This window comes from Schistocerca serialis, chromosome 5 (assembly GCF_023864345.2).
Source record: "Schistocerca serialis cubense isolate TAMUIC-IGC-003099 chromosome 5, iqSchSeri2.2, whole genome shotgun sequence".
Classification (NCBI taxonomy): Eukaryota; Metazoa; Arthropoda; class Insecta; order Orthoptera; family Acrididae; genus Schistocerca; species Schistocerca serialis.
In genome coordinates this window covers 261,729,418-261,737,274 of record NC_064642.1, presented here as the reverse complement: position 1 = coordinate 261,737,274, position 7,857 = coordinate 261,729,418, and the positions used below count along the sequence as shown (strand labels likewise).

General features: G+C 43.0%; 1 pseudogene; it reads left to right on the top strand.

The window, feature by feature from the left end:
- The first annotated feature begins 5,029 nt into the window (after positions 1-5,029).
- Positions 5,030-5,147, top strand: LOC126482633 (5S ribosomal RNA; annotated as a pseudogene).
- The last annotated feature ends 2,710 nt before the right edge of the window (positions 5,148-7,857 follow it).

The following is a 7,857-nucleotide window of genomic DNA, read 5'->3' as shown; positions in this document are numbered from 1 at the left end:
AATATATGAGTCAACAGAATGCCATGTTAGAAAAAAATGGGCTCTGAGCACTATGCGACTTTACTTCTGAGTTCATCAGTCGCCTAGAACTTAGAACTAATTAAACCTAACTAACCTAAGGACATGACACACATTCATTCCCGAGGCGGGATTCGAACCTGCGACCGTAGCGGTCGCTCGGTTCCAGACTGTAGCGCCTAGAACCGCACGGCCACTCAAGCCGCCCCATGTTAGAAAACAAGATAGTGTTTTATATGAAAAAAAAGAATCATTTGCTCTACCCAGTATTAACGATGCGAGTAAAATTCAAGCAGAATACAAGAAACTTATTTATAATGCAATTCAAAGTGTGCAATCCGCACAAGAAGTTGCAATCGGGAACCCAATGCGATGTAACTAGTTTCTGTGTCATTTCATGTCAGACGATTCTTAGGTTTTCACGTGACAAAAAGCGCTATTGTTTCCACTTGTTAATGGCCATGCTGCCAAAACTGTAATGTTGGGTTTTACAAATAAATAATTTTACAGTCAAAAAGGTAACCACGATATCATTTAAAAAATATACATCACTGTGAATCCCATCTACAAGACGTTAATCTTGGTTTTTGATTAAGATTTTTAGAATATATTACTTTGTAAGGTCACAAAAAGCTTAGTTTCCGGTGCGCAATTTAATGCTGGTTCTGAGGCCCCTCCCCCCCAACAAAGTACAAGTGAAAAATGTTGTTATCTAAATCGCGTACAAAATACAGGTTTTCGCGCAATATTTGTCATACTGAAAGCTCTCTGTCAGGGCACTTGGAACCCTGCTGTCGTTATGTTTCCGTATCGTAATGCGGGCCTTGCATTTCTTATATTTTGGTGTTCTGTGGCGCACCAGCCGGAAGATGGAGCCAACGCCTGGAAAGACGATGGACGGCTGCTGGCTGACAGTGAAGAAGAACAGTTTCTAATGAACTAAAGGCAAACCATGAGATGTTGTCGTGCTTTTGAGATGGTACGTTCCTGGAGAACTGCTATGAGCAGCGGAACTCTCGAGCTTGGAATCGGGTACTTGGGCCGTTGCAGGCTGACAACATACGGAAAGATGCGCCGAAAGCATTGGGCGATGAGGCATTTGGTATTGTCCTGATTCTGAGAAGTCAGTCTTGAGTCTGTTGGGGAGTGGTGGAGCAGCCTGGAGTTGAAGAGTGCACCTGCGGAGCCGAGTGGCGGTTGGTGGCTGACAGCTCGAGAGCGCTCTTGAAGGGCCACCTGGTATAGTCTCGGAGCCCCGGGAGTTACTAGCTGTTCGGAGAGAGCACGGACAGTCACAGCGGCGTGTGATGTTTGCGGTGTCTGGCATACAGGACTTCCCAAGGACCATTGCAAGTTTGCCTTTAAGTCTGTCCGCTGTGCGGCTGTCTGGGCACTGATTGGAGGTAGAACAGGCACTAACGCTACGGAGGTTACATAGACAGTGATCGTCCATCAGATGACCATGTATTAATACTGCCTTAACTGGATCTCCATTTCTGTTAATTCTTTGGTCTGGCGTATTATTTGAAAAATTTTCTGTTAAGGTTCTACTATTACTGTCCATATTTTATATAGAAGATTTTGTCACTTATTTGGAATTGTCTTGGTGATCGCGTTGTTAGTAAATTGTGTGTCCTGATAAGATACATGTAGGCCCCAACAATCCCGTGGAAGTCGTTTCCTGGTCCGCATCATTGCTGCCTGCACTTTATCAGAACTGCTGTAATCAGCAGAATTTTCCATTTTCTGTAAAGCGAGTAGGCAGAAACATTTATCGGTGTCATTACCACCTCACACATATTCTTCATGCCATGTAGTGTGTATGCTCATAATCAAGTAGTTGTATGTCACGAGTTTTAATTCTATCCTCCAGTTCCGAGTTTCAGATGCACAATTACTTCCAGATGACAACAGTGTTCTGTTCCAAGCAGAACCTGTCAAGTTCTTACTGAAATGAAATCTAAAACGAAAATGCAGTGAGAACATCATAGCGTGTAGAATTCATGTGCACATGAAAGCAAAATCTACTACATGGTTCAAGTACCTCCGCTCTTCAAAGGTTTGGCCTACGAATACTCAGTGAGCATTCAGCGGACTTCTTCTCCGTGATAACTTCTTTAAAGTACGGTTCAGAGCACTCATCCTGCCTTCCTCGCGGCTCACCCTTAAGTTCATCAGCGTTAGACACCAGTGCGTGACGCTCCTCATCAACTGAATGAAAACAGAAATACAGGGTGTGGGCTCTTACCTTCTGCACAGTCTTATAATCAGTATGAAACAAAGAGCCTAGCGCCACCAATACACCTAGCGACGATTCCTCCTAAATACCAGCACACCCAGAAATAGTTTCTTGAATTCAGTTATGTACGCAACAGTATATGAAACATCTCACAGCTTCTTAACAAGACGATATACGAACTCATGACAAAGACCGCACCTGGTAACCCCGCTGAAGAAAGGGAACCACCGGTGAATTGCACAACACTGCGGCGAAATGTTCACCAGACCTTCCTACCCTCATAGATTCACTCATGATGGTGTCTCTAAAACGGCAAACTGCACAGAATCCACGTCAGTGCAACACAAATGGGAAACGTTGACTCGGTTGCCCAAATATTTGTATGTGGAAAAGCGCAGGACATGTGGAATCTTCTAAGTCACGGTCCAAGCTTCATTGAAAGATGAACACATGCTATCTGAACGGTCACGGGCTTACGTGGCCTGACGGTACCGGTTACTAAACAAAATTTAGCTTTATGGATGACCGGATTACAGTCACGTTACTGAGAGCCGAGATAGTACATTCTCGGAGCACTTGTCCTATATTAAAGGAGAGCAATAACGGACAATGCAGGATGCCAATCACAGAAAGACATTTGGTAACTTGCTGCACCTTATGATCAAGGAATTCCCACAAGCGCTCTCAGTCACACCTGTCCCAAGGTAATCAACACAATGAGATAGCAAAGACTACTGAAGATTCTCTTAAATTATTATAGCTGCTTCATGCAAGTGATACAGCTGTGTGTGCAGAAACAGAAAAAGCCAAGCAATCAAAAATTGTTAAGAGGACAACATACCTCTGCAATCATGAAATTGCTTGTCTTTCTGCTCTGTGTTTTGGTATTGTAAACTACATATGTCTGCATATATGACTTACGTTTTCCTTGTATTTACGTGGTAGATCCTTGTAAAATGCTACTTGGACAAATAAATTACCGACTGAATAATGATTCTTTTTAAAAAATCAGTTGCGTTGTCGAATCCAATAGCTTCTCACGCAAGGGTTACAGAGGTATGGGTCTCAAACATCGCAGCTTCCTGTGATCATTCACCAGGTTGTTTACGGACGTAATGGCGTTGATATGACCGCAATAAACAGAAGCAACGCTCATCGCCTGAACACAAGAGAATGCCACTCAAATTTTCGTTTGACACTGGCTCTACACCATGGAAGTCTGTTGTCTATTGTATGATACCAGTGGGCAACCTCTAAATCTCAACCCACCTTCCAGCAATCTGTTCTCGACAGTTTGCGGTGACACTCTTCCTGTAACCTCTGTCCAGATTTCAACTGATGTTAGTAAGTAGACTGAAAGTGTTTTAGTGCAGCAAACGACTCTGCTGCGCCCCTTCCCCTCCGTTGTTTTACTGTTCCTTTCTGTAATAAAGGGTTATCTTTATCTAATTCCCCTATTGCTCTTTTAAGTAGTTTTCCATGTCTTCCCCTCTCCTCAAGCAACCTGAGTTAAAATGGAACAGAAATTTTCAAATGAAAGCATCACACATATGCTTTAATCGATATTGAAAAATGGAGAAATTCAGAATTCACATAGATTTAAAATGACGTTGCTGATAGAGGAAACACAAAGTCTGGAAACAATTTTCCTTGCTCAGTTTGACATTTTTGCTGAATTGCATCAGGTGCACTGTGCAATGGTGGTGGTTCGATGACCGATGCATACTTTGGATATATTTAAAACTCAAAGTCTGGAAACAATTCTGTATCCTGCTCTGATATATTAGATGCTGCATCATGGTGTCTGTCTGCATACTAAAATGATTTTAGCTACTGCTAAGATGTATCAGGCACTGCATTAGTTATGTTGGGGGGCTGTTGTATTGAGGGAAAAATAAATGACAACTGTGCAAACACACACACACACACACACACACACACACACACACACACACACACACACACACACACTCACACAAACACACAATGAATATTTGGAAATTTGTGGTAAGTTCTATGGGACCAAACTGCTGAGGTCGTCGGTCCCTAGGCTTGCACACTACTTACTCTAACTTAAACTAACTTACGCTAAGGAAAACACACACACCCCTGCCCGGGGGAGGTCTCGAACCTCCGACGGACACAATGAATAGTAATAGTAATAATAATAATAAACATTGCGAGAGAGGCATGATTTAATACGTACAATCAATTGTGTGAGTCAGTTTTTTTCAGTCTGGAGGTGGTAGATCACAGATGATGCTTCATGTTGATCAATCTTTCACTGTGGTGTACAGAGCACAAGTGGAGGGTGCACTTGACAGCTTGCAGGCCTGAACACAGAGGACGAATGGTGGAGGTAGACGAGCACACCGTTACAGGAATTGGAACAACTATTGTGGATTGGTAGCATAGCAGCCTCTAACCATGTACCCTGACCTGCCATCTTGAATTTTGACATCACTGATGATGTCATGGCTTACCATCTTGGATCGCCATCTTGGACTGCCACCTAGGATTCTGGACTTGGAACCAAGCAGACCGTGCCAGTACCCTTAGAATCGTTATCTTGGATTTTCACGATGCAGACTGCATTAAGGTCAATTAGTCATGTTTAAAGTTTTGGGGCAATTTCTTAAAGCTTGGGACGCAATTTGTTACAGTTTTGCTATAAAATTGATGCATTTTGTTACAATGTTTCTTAAATATAGGGTGTTTGGCTATAACATTGGAGTTTGAGCCTGTTTTTAACAGGTGTCTATGTAAACCTATAGCAACGGCCTTGCCGCAGTGGATACGCTGGTTCCCATCAGATCACCGAAGTTAAGCGCTGTCGGGCGTGGCCGGCACTTGGATGGGTGACCATGCGGGCCACCATGCGCTGTTGCCATTTTTCGGAGTGCACTCAGCCTCGTGATGCCAACTGAAGAGCTACTCGACCAAATGGTAATGGCTCCGGTCAAAGAAAACCATCGTAACTACCGGGAGAGCAGTGTGCTGACCACACGCGCCTCCTATCCGCATCCTCAGCTGAGGATCACACGGCGGTCGGATGGTCCCGATGGGCCACTTGTGGCCTGAAGACGGAGTGCTATGTAAACCTATACTATACCATTGCAGTGACATTGGGATGGTAATAAAATTCATCACAAGTATGGTTCAAATGGCTCTGAGCACTATGGGACTCAACATCTGAGGTCATCAGTCCCCTAGAACTTAGAACTACTTAAACCTAACTAACCTAATGACATTACACACATCCATGCCCGAGGCAGTATTCGAACCTGCGACCGTAGCAGTCACGCGACTCCGGACTGAAGTGCCCAGAACCGCACGGCCACTGCGGCCGGCGTCACAAGTATGTATTGACTGTATTCAACACATCACTGTGTCTGTGGCACAAGTCTTGAATCATGCTACATTAATGTGAGGGTGTATGTAGTTCACTGTAATGGTATAGATGTATAGATGAGTTGTGGGAAATGCACTAGTGTGAAAATCTTTATGAAACTTCTAAAAGAATTTTCTCTATGGCTTTAGGCATACTTGCAACCAGCTTGCACATAAACAGATTTGTTTCGTTTTATAACTTAGTTATTCGGAGTTATTAATAGGAATTAGTGGGATTCTACCAGCACTATCCGTACTTTGTCATCCACTAAAAAAGTGTGTGGTCGATGTGGTACAGGTAGTTGAGAATCTTCTTCTACCGCTACCACTACTACTACTACTACTACTACTGTTACTACGGTTAGTTACGAACTTATTTGAATCTAAAGTAAGAAATTTCGAAGGAAAGGCATAACCAACTGCAGTCAGGAATCAGAATAATTGCCTGGAGAGAGTGTGCCAGACGTGGACTTGAACCAAGATCTCCCAGTTAAAGCGAGTGGTTGTGTTAACTGCGTTGGCCATCAGGACACGATTCCCGTCCAACTCAAATTCTCAACTTGTCACAAGGAAGTAGCATCAACTATCCATTCACTTACTTTCTCGCTGCGAGTCCTGTATTCCCGCAAGAGACAGACCCTGTTGTGCATCCCACCGAAGTTATCAAGGCAGTAATGCTTGCAGATATACTATATCTATATGGGGTGTGTGGACTGTCGAACATCTCTGACAAAACAGACACCTGCTACCGTACTGAATTTGCCTCGACACGTTCTGTTTGCACGTGTGAAATGAATATACTACTAGTACACTACTAGCTGCACTACACCAACCACATACCATTGTGGAGTATTACAGCGCATATTCCTGCACAGGCACACTTATAAATTATTGTCGGCGGCATAAGGCTTAGTTGTGCTGTAGTGATCTGAGGATGACTTGCATAGATGTCTTAGCCATCCAATTCATCTTACCTGCATGCATTTGGAAAGCTATTGGGTGTTAGTCTACATCTGTAATTTTCGTGATGTGTGTGTAAATATTCAATGTCAGACACCTCAGGAGGAAAACGCTGTAGAAATAACACTTCTAAATACATGAACAATCGACAATCTTAAGCTTCCATGTGGAATGTAGTATAAATGGTAATAGAGGATGTCTCTGTCATAGTCACCGCAATCTTAGCCAGCAAAAGATTTCCAATGCAACAAGTTGTCGAATGAATCACACCGACATTCATCAGAAATTACATAGAAATCCTTTGGGAAGAAGTGATGCATATTATTTCTGACAATTAACTCACTGCACATCTTCACGAAAGGTGTCTGCGTACAAGGGCTAAATCGTGCTACTTTAGTTTGAGGATGTACCGTATACAGTTCACTGTCATGGTAGTCCATTACATACTCTCGTGATACCCCTACTATCTGCTATCTCAACTGTGTGCAATTTGGTGCAGGGTGCTGCAGTTGTGTATAGATGAACTGCATGGAATGCCCCGCTGCAAAATACTGCATCACCAGCTAAACATATACAATAATGTACTTGGGACATATAATACTGCTGAACATGTAAAACTGTGTGAAACATATCAGTTACGATTACGGTCTTGAAAACCTTTCGCTGACACAGTGGAATCGTTCTTTGACTTCGTATAGTACAGGAGAAGCAGATAATAGACTGATTTGTTGGAATGTTTCTCGGAAAATGTCGTCTACTGTTGGCGTCCTTTGTTCCACGAGATCACCCTCAGTCTATCTACTGCTGTTATCTTTCTGTTCGTCAGAGCCAGTCGATCGATCTTATGATTTTCACATGGTGTAGTCCTACTTAAAGGACCCGCGGCTGTTCTTCTTGTCACACTGTTGTTCTCAGTGCATCTCGTCGCAACTCATTCTGCAGACAGCGCACTATGCGATATGTCACTATGATCCTCCAATATCCCCCATGCCACTGATTCGACCTTCCTCGAAGTCGAAACATGACGATAAGCTTCATGTGGTCGGCCTCCAGGCATTCTGTACTACGATCTCCATCTGAAAAGTTCGACCATAACATTAGATACACAAAATAGTCATAAGGTATTCATATCATTCTTAATGTGTAGGAACGACTTTCTTTTAGTTATTGAAATTACTGACAATAAGTTCGCATTGGAATGAAACTATAATCATCGTAACTCGCTAGAATGAAAATACTGGACTATCAGT